We start from the raw sequence: 12,471 nt of genomic DNA on the forward strand, positions 1-12,471 counted from the left end.
TGCACTTTCCTCGTTGCCTGAATTTGCTCTTTCCCAAAGCCTGTGATCTTCAGCCTGACGCAGTCTCTTGGAAGGATTCCTGTTGCTGTGGCTTTCCCACTCTGTAATGAGGTCAGCTGGAGTTAAAATGCTTTGTAAAAGTTTGGGTATTTGTAGCTACTCCAGGTTTTCTCTAAGTTTGATTTGACTTTTTACTATCACTTCCCGTAATATAGGCATAAAGCTTCTATAGGTGTCACTGACAGGTAGCATCCAGTAAGAAACTTAGAGCGCTGTGTTACATACCCAAACGATAGGTCAGTAATATCTGATGCAGTTGAGCTCATACACAATTCCCTGCACTCCAACAGAATGCGAGATACATACAAGATTATTTAATCTCGAAAACAAATTCTTTTAACACAGGTTTCTAATATAATCTAACAAAATAACCAAAAGTCAAGTTTGAGTGTTAATGACCTTTAATGCATCACTTCATTATGCAATTAGCCATGCATGGCTGTGTAAGTGAAAGCAGCCCTGGGTATCCTCACATAAGTCTTTCAAATGGAAAAACTTGTTACAGGATATAAATACTCTGGGGGATTTTGTTGGTGTTTGATTTGAATTTAACCAGCTTTCTAAAAAATACAGGTGCTTCTCAACAGCATATTTTAATTTGCTGGGTGACACTCTCTAGCCTCCACATGCAACGTGCAGTGGGAAGCAACAAAAAGGTTTCATTTGCCTCTAACCAAGCGTGTGCCCCTCCAGGCTAGAGCTGAGGGAAGAGCTGGGATCCACCGCCAGCCTGGGATGATGCTCTGACTGCGGCTGGGTGTTGTTTCATACCCGGTATGCTCCTCAGACTCCCCTCCACAGCCCAAACGTGCCCGCTGCCCCAGGGGATGGGAGAGGACTTGCTAAGTGACTTCCAGTCTTTGTGCACCGTGTGGACCTGGTGTTTTAATTGGGCTCTTCGGGGAAGTATTGGCAGACATTTCAGGTTTAGAGGTGGGAAGCTACGCGCCGATTGTATGGTGGGGAGGTAGCAGGTCGGGGCCGCCCTTTTGCCTGCACTGTCTTAAAAGGTGAGAGCTTTGGGAACAAATTCTTCCTCTGACAGGCAAAGGCATCACATCTCTCCTTTTAGATGGCTGCCTGGTGGCCTGAACCCCAAGCTGAGGTGGATCACTAATTCACCTACTAAATGTGTTGTGTTGTTTTTTTTAGTGTGGTGATTACGAATGGATTTGAGCAAGGTCAGAAATCACATGCTCGTTGAATGCTCAAGCACCTACAGGCTCATCATCTATTTTCCTGCCTGACGTATCCTCAAAGAGGAGCACTGTCAGTAGGAGGGATGTGGAGAGCCTCACTCTGGCACATCTCGTATTGGGAATTTAATGATGTTTACAGGTTCAATGCATGTCAAAAGGAGATGGTATGCGAGTCCTTTCTGTCTTACATGAATGCCATAGCCATTAGGCTTCTGGATTTCTCTCCTCCTTTTAAGGCAGCCACATACCAGCCTCGGCTGTCTGTGCGAACCCGACTGGGCAAACAGAATTTGTGAACTCATGGGATGAGCAGGAGGCAAATGCTTAGCTGCTCAGCTGTCGCCCTCTGTTCAGCGAGGCAGCAGTTACAGCCAGTGACAACTTGGTACCTGTTTAGGTACCCTGAGTAATTTTCTGGTAAACCTTAGGAGCCCCAATGCCTCTAGTTTTAAGCAGCAGATGAATAGTGGAAAACCTGCGTTATGAGATGATGGACCGCATATTAAGTATCTAAGCTGAAACAGGGGCAATATTCTTACATGCATTTCCTGTAGCCCTCAAACCAAAACAGGAATGATCCCATTATACATAAAGTATTAACTCTTGCCTTTGTAGAAACATCTTTTTGAAATACTAGGTTATTTGTTAATGTTTTTTTCTTATACATTCTGTACAAACAAAAATAAATTCAAACCAAGTCAGCTGTATGAGAAGGGACAACATTTTAGATTCTTGTAGTTGTAAGATCTGTAAGAGGATGCCCCTTAGTACCCTCAGCTGTGCTTCTCATTCCAGCTCCTCGGACAGGGCAGGCAGTTCAGCATATGGAAGTCAGCAAGGTGAGTGAGAAGCTGCTGGTGCTGCGCCATGAGAAGCGCTGCAGAGAGGAAGAGACAAAGTCCCAGCCTCCTCAGGGAAGCAAACATTCACACTTGCAAATTCTTACCTTTGTCCCTCTGAAAAATATTTTTAAAAACTTCTATGTAAATACTATTTTATACAGTATTTACACTGTATACTGGCAAGGTTACCAATACAGGAAGAAGTGATTTTCTGTAGCAGAGACAACTATAACTAAGCTGTTGCATGAAGTAGTTTCAGCTGAGCAGGAAAGTTAGGCAGAAAGTTTCAGCCAGGCAGGACTGAGTTATTTAAGGTCAGCTTTGTAAAAGGAAGCAGATCTGCTGTAAACTCAACATTGCTCTAAACAGCTATATGCAAGATGACAAGGAATACATTCTGTGGGATGTAGAGCTATTAAGTGCTGACAAGTTCATCTTAGAAACAGGATTTTCAAGTCAGATAATGAATAGCTAAGATAAGAACTCAAATTACGCTCAGATGTAAAGAGTAGCATAGACAAAATGCATACATCATAGCAAAATAAAGTAACAAGAAGGAGCATGAACTTCTCTTAGGCCTCCAAAACTGTTAGAAGTAATCAGTGGCAGAGGGAGTGAAGTTCCACGTGAACAAATCATCATTGCCTTTAGGAAGTTTAAACTATTTGGATCAATAAAATACAGATTATAGTGTAGTGAGAGATAAGCTGTAAAACTCCTACAATAATAAACCTTCATAATGAGGATGCTGTGAATCTACCATTATGTATTATAGCTGTAAAGATCAAACAGTTCATAGTGAAAAGCAGTTTGATTTTAGCAGACATTTATTCTGTTCTTTAGGTTCAACTCTTGCTGAACCAGTGTTGTTAAGTTGTGCAATTTAAATATGAGATTCTTTTTAAAAAGTGAAGCAGTGATCTGAATGGTGCTCCACATCACCCTCACCATCCTTTTTAATGTATAGTACCACAGTGACGTTAAACTTCCCCTGTAGAAACGCATGGACCAGGAGGTCAGATCTGTTCACAAAGGTGGGGAGTGGAAATGATGTTAGAGTACCAGACTGGTTATAGGTCAGAAACTAACTCTCAAATTAAGGCTGCGTGTTAAGTCCACGTTTGCAAATACTAAAATTAAGTCCTTTATTGGCAGAAAGTTACTAAGCAGTGCATACTGCATATGCAAGCATATGCTGTGGTCAGCAGGCCTAGGAGATAGCAACCAGCGCCTCTTGTTCATGCATCTGATTGATAATAAAGCCCTGCAGACACCAACTGCAACCAGCCATCTCTTTTCCCATGCACACACCCCCAAATGCTCAGCCCACACGGACAGTGGAAAGCAGGCATCTGGAATTAGTAGCTATCTAGCACGGCAGGCATCGGTGTTAAGGATTTGATATTCTCTTGTTGAGCAAGCAGATCCACTGACAGCGTTGAGATTAAGCAGCCACCGCAGTGTCTAACAAACAACGTCCTACTCATGTAGACTCTACGAGTGTCTCTGTGCAAAAACTGTCTGCTGTGGGATGGCCTGTCTAAGTGAGAAAGTTTGTCCGAAAAACTTTGCTTTTTCTTGGCTGTGCAAGGAATTTGGGCAAAGTGGGGTGGAAATGCTGCTGGTGCTAGCAAGAAGTCACCAGGAACTGAACTTGGTACAGGTGTCCTCAGAGAAGGGTGTGCAGGCAGGAATTGCAGGGAATATTCTTTTTCCTATTCCTCTTGAAATACTTTCTGCTTCAGCCATGTGACAGTAAATCTAGATTTGCAACACCTATCACCAGGTTTCAAAAACCAACGTTGTGGCCAGTCAGTACGGTCTGTACAAACTAGTACAAACACTGCTGACTGCAAAAAATCTTGAAAAACGTTGAAGCAGGCTGTTAGAGTAGTCTTTGTTCCATGTCAGATAGTGTCTGTTCTCACACAGCTGGGATAAACGTTATCAAGTGCATGGCTAGTTTGATAGACACCAAATTATACCAGTGCCTGGCCTTGATCAAATTTACCTTGCCAGATGAGCATGCACAGGCCTGACATGAGCAAATCTGGAGCTGTGGCCTTACTCTATCAATTCAACACCTCAGGCTGCTGGTCAGAGCGCAGCTTCCAATAGGGAACCTGCCTGAGCAGGTTAGTGTTTTGAAACTGAAATTGCAAGATGGAGTTTGCGTGTAATATTTTAAATCCAGTTCTGTAGACGAGAGCCTTGGTGACAGGCAGGGAAGAGACTGTGATGAGTAAAACTAATCAAGAAGTTGGGGGTTTTTTTCAGCTGCCACTTAGGCCCTTGATTCCGCCTTTGCTTTTTGGTTCTTTCCTGGCTCTCTCCAATTCACGCAGCTGAGCTAGGACCTTTGCTGCTGCAGAACAGCACAAAGAGCTGAAACAGCATCGCTGTCCCTGGCAGACACAGAGGAGCCGTCCGTGCCGAAGGACTGCCGCATGCAAACCGGGCAGCTCAACAGACACGATCCTACCCCAGCTGTTGCAAAAGAGGCACCAGGCCCTTCGGGCGACCACAACAAACACCAAGTGGGTTTGGCTGGAGAGACCGGGAAAGGGCGGCAATAAACAAAAACACGCCCAGGGTCAGAGTTCCTACTTCTGCAGCCTGATGTCAGATTCCTTAATGTCAACAAATACTTGGAATGTACGCGTATAGTCTTCTACTATAATTTAGTGTAAACATAGCTACAGTGGCTGGCTTATCCACTGAGCTTTCTTTGCAGGTATACAATGCAGTATGTGCATGTTTCTCCAGCATGTATAGTGCAAAATACTGTATTTACATATCTACATTATAGACTGGCAGTTTTGAAACAAAATTGTGATCTTCCTAAGTAGTCTAATAATTGACAGAACTGAAATACTATGTTTCCCTCTTCTGTTCCTAAGCAGTAAGTGCAATATACATACTGAGCATGAAAGCTCTCACATAGGAGCAAATGTAACATATTTACTAATTTAGCCATTAAATTACTTCAATAAAGCATAGAATTGGATTCTAATCTGAAAGCATTAAATAGATCTTTTTTTCAAACTTGGAGATTACTTGGGTACTGTCAAACGAGTTGTAAGTTTAAGCACAGCTGCCTTCATTTTGCTGAATAAACTATTTTCATATCCTATCTTATTTTCCCCTAATTATAAATTGGAAAGTAACTGAATCTCATGTTGAGATGACAAATAACATAATTAGTGTCTTCACTTTATCACGGTCTATGACCAAATCTCATTTCGTAAGTCATTTGATTGCCGCTTACTAATAGCATCTTACTCTCTTGAGGGAGAGGATGTACTAGGAGCATCTCTATGCTGGAAAGACGTAAGAAAACTCACCTGAGGGTGGGTGGGAGCAAAGTTGTGCCTATGTTACCCTGTACATGCCCTGCTACTGCTCTCTTCTTCTCCTGGGATGATAGAGAACACCAATTCTAGTTGCCAAGTTAATTGTATTGGGACTTCATCCCTGGCCAGCTCCAGTCCATGTCCGCTGTAGCAAGCTGGCAGCACAGGCATCTCCTGTTTCTAAGGCTGAAGCTTAAAAAACGTGGAAACAAAGCCAATTACAGGGTGACCAGCGCATTACTTACAAAGTCTGCAGTCTCAAGAGTTCATGTTTCAGACACTACTCGACAGGTAGAGTATAAAAGGAGGTAAAAGAGGGGGAATGATGCGTTTAGGAAAAAAGGAGAGACATCGTATTTCAAGTAGGGATTTTATTGGTTTTCAACCGAGATGTCCCTACCACAACTGAAAATGTAGTTTCATGTTCTGTATATGATATGCATGCTTTACCAGTCTTCTAAAAATAAAACAAAAATTATCTCTTTTTATAAAGTTCAATAATATGATAATTTTATTCTAAATTTTCATGGAAGTAAATCCCCACATTTTTAATAAATTAACTGCATTATTTGCACAATGATGATGAAGCAGTCAAGTAATTCATTGTATTAAATAACTGAGGGAACTAAATAAATAATAAAATCATTCTATAAATACATGCATACCAAGCTTAGAGAAGCAGCTTATAGCTGTGTAGTGTGCAAAACCTTTTGTGCACACATCTCTCCTATCAGCAAAGCTATGGCAGACAAGAACAAATGTATGCCATATAATTTCTCAAGATGAAAACCGCTCAATATCCAAGGAGATCTCCCTGGAATAAAAAAATACACAGCACAGTCGTTTCTGTACCAAACCCAGCTTCGTAACTCCAGCCAGTCTTTAAAATTGAAAGCTCTTTAAGAAGCAGTCAGTCAAACAATAAAAACAAGGACTGATTGAAATTGTTTTGGCAAAATAATTTGCTGTCAGAGAGTCCCAGAATACAGAAGAACATTAAGAGATACTGCAGAATAAAACAGTGTTTGCGCACACCCTGAACCTGTTTCTAAACAAAAATGGAGTGTTAAGAAAAACAGTTCCTTGATCCAAAAGTCAGTGTCAGGTTGCCAATGTTACTTCACAACAGAAACAGTATTTTCATGTTGGTTTCCAAGTAAGTGCAAGAAGAATTGAAAAGCCGTGCTAATGTGGACAGGGACAAAGATGTAAGCAGTGTATAATACCATAACTAACATAGTAATGTTGAAAGTGTAGAAAAGCAGTTTTTCCCAGGGCTCCATGAGATAGCTGCAGGTGATTAGTTCAAACTGGCAGTACAGCCAATAGAGGTAGTTCTTCAGGCTTTTAATATCCATCTTCAGCTTTGTGCCACTTCTGAAAGCCCTCCCTATTACAATAAAGGATAGTTAGTAGAAATAGAAACCTCACAAAAAAGAAAAAGGCAAAGATACATAAAAACATCGTATGGGCAGCAGCTCCATGCTATTCAGTTTGCGCATACTATTTTTAGTAAATGATGTATTGAAAACACAAGAGAGCTAAAACCCCAAGATTGCAAATACATTTTAAAGCATAAAACATGATCAGATAGTAACAGACTAGCATGAGTCATCCTTTTACCCTATGCCATAAAAGGCTTAATTCGTATTCCTTTTTCCCTTCCTACATTCAGTTCTGAACATGACAGTCCAATTTAGACCACTATGTACTGGGCACTGTTATTTACCAAGGAGGTTCCACAATATCTATTTCCCAGAAATTGGTTACCCAACTGTTGCAATTCCGTTCTCCAAGCCAAACTCTACTTTCATAACTTTGCTTTGCACAGGATTATTTAAGACTCTGTTGAAGCAGCGTAATTCAAAAAGCATTTCAAACCCTCTCTCCTTCACCATTCATAGATTTTGACATAGAACTTGGCTAGAAGTCTGATTTCTACTACTGTAGACTGAATTTTATGTCTCATGCTGCTGGAATGCAAACTGGGAGAATGCAGAATACCACACATACAGAACTACAATAAAAGGAAACTATATACAGATTATCCAGCTACTTCTACAACAGAGATTGATCTGTTGCCAGAATGTAAACACATAACTTTATTTTAAAGCTTTGTGTTCAAAATAGCACTAATAATTATTAAGTGTTACATTATATAGTCACCAGAATACAGAGCTGGAGAGTTAAAGGGAAAACAGGACTATTTCAGTTACTGGTGCTTCCTGTCATTTGGCAAATGTGAGGAGACAAAACAAAACCTGTGATTCCCCTCTTTTTAATTGGAAAGTTAAGAACTTTTGGTGGTGTCAAGATCTGCAGAAAAAAACTTATTCCACAGAAATTAAATGCAACTTCACAGATCTATATAGAGTGGGATTTTATCTGAACAAAAGCCCTTCCTAAAGTTTTTAGAAAAAAATTGCCTCACCTTTTCCACTTTACTTCCATAGCTTCCACACCTCTTTTCTGTCCAACAGGTGAGACAGACTAGGTAATGCTTCTGTAGTTGAGAATTATTATTAACTACTTTCAGCAATATCCTTGCTATATCTGTCATATTTCTGTATATTTCTTGCAGTTTTTACTAAATCCAGGTTATACTTAAGCCTCTTACCATCAAATGTATTGCCAAGCTACTTTGAGGAAAGACTTTCCTTACAAAAAATGGATTTTGCAAAAAATAGAACTTACCTCTTCACTTCTCTCTGATGACAAAGTATCTAGATGAGAGATGCTTCCTCACACTTCTGCCTTTTGCAGCTGAACAGCTCATGTACAGATTGAGAAGCAGAAACAATTAGCTTTGATCCTCAATTATAGAGTGTGTGTCCTGCATACTCCGCCCTTCTTCACTATTGCTAAAAACTCCTCTGGCCGAAGCTGTCTGCATTATGCAACAAGGACAGCCATCATCTGGCTCAGTACCGCACTCTCATGATAGCATTAATTTGATAATTTGTACAAAGTCAAAGTTGAAGAACTGCAGGTAGGGAGGAACATACAAGGCTGAAATACTATTTAGGACAATCAGCAAAAAATGTTTACAATTATTGCCTTCCTTAGTTTCAAATCTCAAAAAAAATCTCTGTTTCTGTGGGACTTTACAATGCAGGCTGCCAGAGTTCCTACAAGGTGCCATTTAATGTCCATGCAAAAATATGATGTCAGAGTTAAGTAGCCACAAAAATGTAGCTCAATTAATATGTCACAGGAAAGTCTCTGGTGAAGCCACCACCTCCTGCAACCTTTGATTAATGCCACTTTCAAACAGTTCCGTCTTCTCTGCATCGGTATCTCCCAGCCCCATATACACACCTCAGTCGTCCTCATCCAGAAACCCCAGGGTGAAGAGAGTATGTGGACAAGATTTCTACAAGGAAAAGATGGTGAGTTTTTCTTAAAAATGCTACAAAATAAAACCAAGCCACAATGCTTGAGGCATTTTAATGATCTAATTGGACAAGTAAATTCGGTAGAAATCTGCATAATATATTATGTTCTAAACTATCTGCCTGCAGTCAAATCATTTCCAAATATGAATCAGCTTCATTCTGGGAGAATATGCCACAAGCAATGTCTAAGGCATCTGAACCTCACCTTCTTTCAACCCTTCCTTACTAAACACAGCCTGAGCTGATATATTAGTAAATGCTGACCTGCTCCCTCAACCTTTTTTTTTCCCCACAGTTTTCAACAAAATAAAATTTTCTGTTTAAAAACTGTCCACTTTCCATAGAAAATTCAGAAACAGTAAACCACTGCCCCTGGCAGCAGTAGTCAATATGCCCTATGCCTTACCTTTCTCCTGCAGAGCCAGGCATCTGCCACAGGAGTGCATCTCCCAAGCTGGACGAACTACTACATCTGGAAGATATAACTGAGGTTGGGGTTTAGAGAGTGGACTCATCAAATGTGAAATATAATTGCCCTGGAGTACTGCTGCAGGATTCTTATCTCAAGAGTTTCTACTTTCAACCAGACTTTCTCAGCTACATATTTCAATGGAGTATGGAGGGCTGGGGTAGGATGAGGAGGGGTTTAGGGTTTTTTTTTTCCATGAAGATGTTGGTGAGAAACAACATATACACAGGAGAAACAACATTTGACTACCACAGTGCCCACATTCTTGGCAGGCCAGAATCCCTGCTTCATGTTACTCACCTTCCCTGTGAGGTAGATCAGCCTCTTCTGAATCCTTTAGCAAGATGCAGCAGCAGAGCACTGATTACCAGGGCAGCTGAAGGCAGGGCTGTCACCTCCATGCTCTCTGAATCATCTCCAAAAAACATCTGCATAAAAGCCAGGAAAACTCGGGTCGGTATTTCTGCCGTTCTCAAGTGCACAAAACTGTACAGATGTTTTCATTCTTTTCAATAATTCTCCACTAGTTCTTTCAATAACAAATTCCCCGAGTTGAAACAATGCAGAAAGTGAGACTTGCCTGGCTTTGCTTTAGTTCTAACAGCTTCATAAAGTTTTTACCTGACAGCTGAGAGCCATTGCAAAAGAGGTAGGTGACAGTGCAGAAGATCAGGCAATTTCACAGAAATTAAACGCTGGGGTAAGCAGAATCCATTCCCAACCTAATGCTGTAAGCAGGTCTTGGACGGTGGTATGTAAAGCCCCCAGGCATCCTCTCCTCGATTTCTGAGCAGCCACTCCTGCTGCTTTTCCCAGCTTCTACCCCAAGGGGAAATAAGAACTCGTGAATACCTTTCACAATTTGTAATCAGATGTGTGTAGCTCCACGCAGAATACAAGATTTGCCTGAAATGCCTACCTCTTAAGGCGGTTGTACCCTATGTGCTTTAAGACACTTTTCCCCACACAGGGAAGAAACAGAAATAGTCTTCAAGATTAAAAAAAACAAACCACCATCACCACCAAAAAACCCAGACAAAAACATACTGCTACATTTGGTAAAATGCTGTGACGGATGACTGCAGATGCATGGAGAAAGCTTTTTTGCAAAGATCTTAACTCCGAAGAGCAGTCTCCAAAGAGACTCTCCTGAATAGCACTCTGTCCCTGAGGGGCTGGTCCCTTGTTTTCAGGTCTCTTGATCATGTTGCCCACACAATTAAATTTCAAAACCTATTTTTACTCCTTCTCACTGTGGTTTCCAGCCAAACAAATTCAAACACAGCCATATAAAAATCATACAGTGACACAGCATACTTCTTCCTAGCAAGGGAAACATGAATTAAAAGAGCAAACCAGAAACATTCAAATTACCACTGCACTAAAGGAAATCACCAGCCTCCCTTTTTTAAGTTCAGTGAGGTTCCCCATATGGAAAAGCGGCTACTTCTGGTTTATACAGGATTTAGCAGATTAGCTCCATAAGCAGAAGTAAGGGGTTTTTTCCTATTATTTCATGCCTTATAATGGGATCCTCTGATGTCTAATAAGGTGTAAACCCATACTGAGGCATTTGCTCTGCATTTGGCTTCAGAATGGCTGTCTTCTGTGTAGCTTCTCTGCAGTCTAGTAAGGACTATGTAATAATGCTGCTTTTCTTTTCTTGATCATCTCTTTTGACAAAATCCATATCTTTGATTTCAGTAGTTCTTTTTCTGATTTAACTGAAACTGGCCATGGGTTAAAAAGTATGGTATGTGGGAGTACAGAGGGAGAGAGGTAATGAAAGAAAATAAGCCTCATTTCCGTAGAAGACTGAGCTAAAAATGCCTGAAATATCTCTGCCTCACATCTATACACTGTGGTGAGTCCTTTATCGGTCCACTTAAAATTTAGACACTGGAAAATAATGGAAGCAGAAAGTCAAGGTGATCAGGACAGCTTTCTAATCTACCCCATCCATCTATCCACACAAAGCAAGGCACAGACAAGTTTGTTTTGTTGTAATAGCATACTTTTTCTTCTTTCCAAGAAGACAGATCAGTTTGATCCATTTTGGCTCCAGCACTGCTTAGAAAGAATGGAAAGAAGCAACATCGCCGATGAATTATTAACATACTGGGGAGGCAGCCTGCTGCAGCTCTGCGCGACAGCCATCAGCTGCATGTGCACTAGTACAAGCTCTTCTGGCTGCAGCTTCAAGTCCGGAATGTGGTTCTGCTCGGCTCGGCAACCTCTTCCTGCCATCCCCTCGCGCTGGGAGGGAGGACACATCACGGAACTAGTCAGGCCTGGCAGGACAAAGATGTGCCAGCACCCTCAGTCTGTGCACAGCCTGACCACACAACCACAAGTGCTGGAGGAAGGGACGGGAAGGAAACACATGACAAGGACAGGGAGGTGGTGGGAGGTTGGGCAGGCCAAGGCAGCCCAAAGATGAGCTTAACCTGCTACACAAACAGTGGTGCCAACCTCCTCCTATGAACATCTGCAGCCTCTGATAGTCATCATCTGTCCTCAAGACACCTGAGCACCAGCTTCACGGCATAGGGAAAGAAACCCAGCAATAAGGAATGGCTCGTATAATCAGCTGTTAGCTTGGCTTGCCAATACAATTAAGCTGCACCAAATAAGCTACAGAATATACGCTACTGTTCTTGGAAAGAAGAAAAACTGCCCTATAGTGTAGAACAGGCCAGTTCTTAAAAAGGCTCTGTTCTGGTGTAAAATATCCAGCATGCGGCCCCACAAATCCTGGCACCAGATGACAGGTTTATCTGGAGCGGTATCACGCCTGGAATCAGGCTGTATGACACCACGTAACAACTAGATGAGGAATGTATCTCGATGAGGAATGTATCCTGGCTCCAGTTTATAAGGGCTTGACTTACTGCCATTTGTAATGCAAATAACACATTTTAATTATTACATTGTTGTCTGCAAGAGTCATACGATTTCCCAACATGCTTCCCCACATCTGGCTAGACAAGTTCAGGAACATTTTTAATTCTACATCAAGACAGATAATTAAGTAAGTGAAAACTATGGAGGCTAGTGATCTCCAAAAGCACAAGGAGTATGCAGAGTTGGCCCAGAAGGATTAGGCACAGACTATTTCAACTTGAAGTAAGATGGTATCGTACCATTTAATAT

General features: G+C 41.4%; 1 long non-coding RNA gene across 1 annotated transcript; it reads left to right on the forward strand.

Moving 5' to 3' along the window:
- The first annotated feature begins 696 nt into the window (after positions 1–696).
- LOC138686911 (uncharacterized) lies at positions 697–5,955 on the forward strand. The gene is made up of 2 exons (XR_011326248.1): positions 697–2,098; positions 4,473–5,955. It is a non-coding gene; the product is annotated as an uncharacterized lncRNA (long non-coding RNA).
- Positions 5,956–12,471: the final 6,516 nt, after the last annotated feature.

This window comes from Haliaeetus albicilla, chromosome 9, assembly GCF_947461875.1.
Source record: "Haliaeetus albicilla chromosome 9, bHalAlb1.1, whole genome shotgun sequence".
Classification (NCBI taxonomy): Eukaryota; Metazoa; Chordata; class Aves; order Accipitriformes; family Accipitridae; genus Haliaeetus; species Haliaeetus albicilla.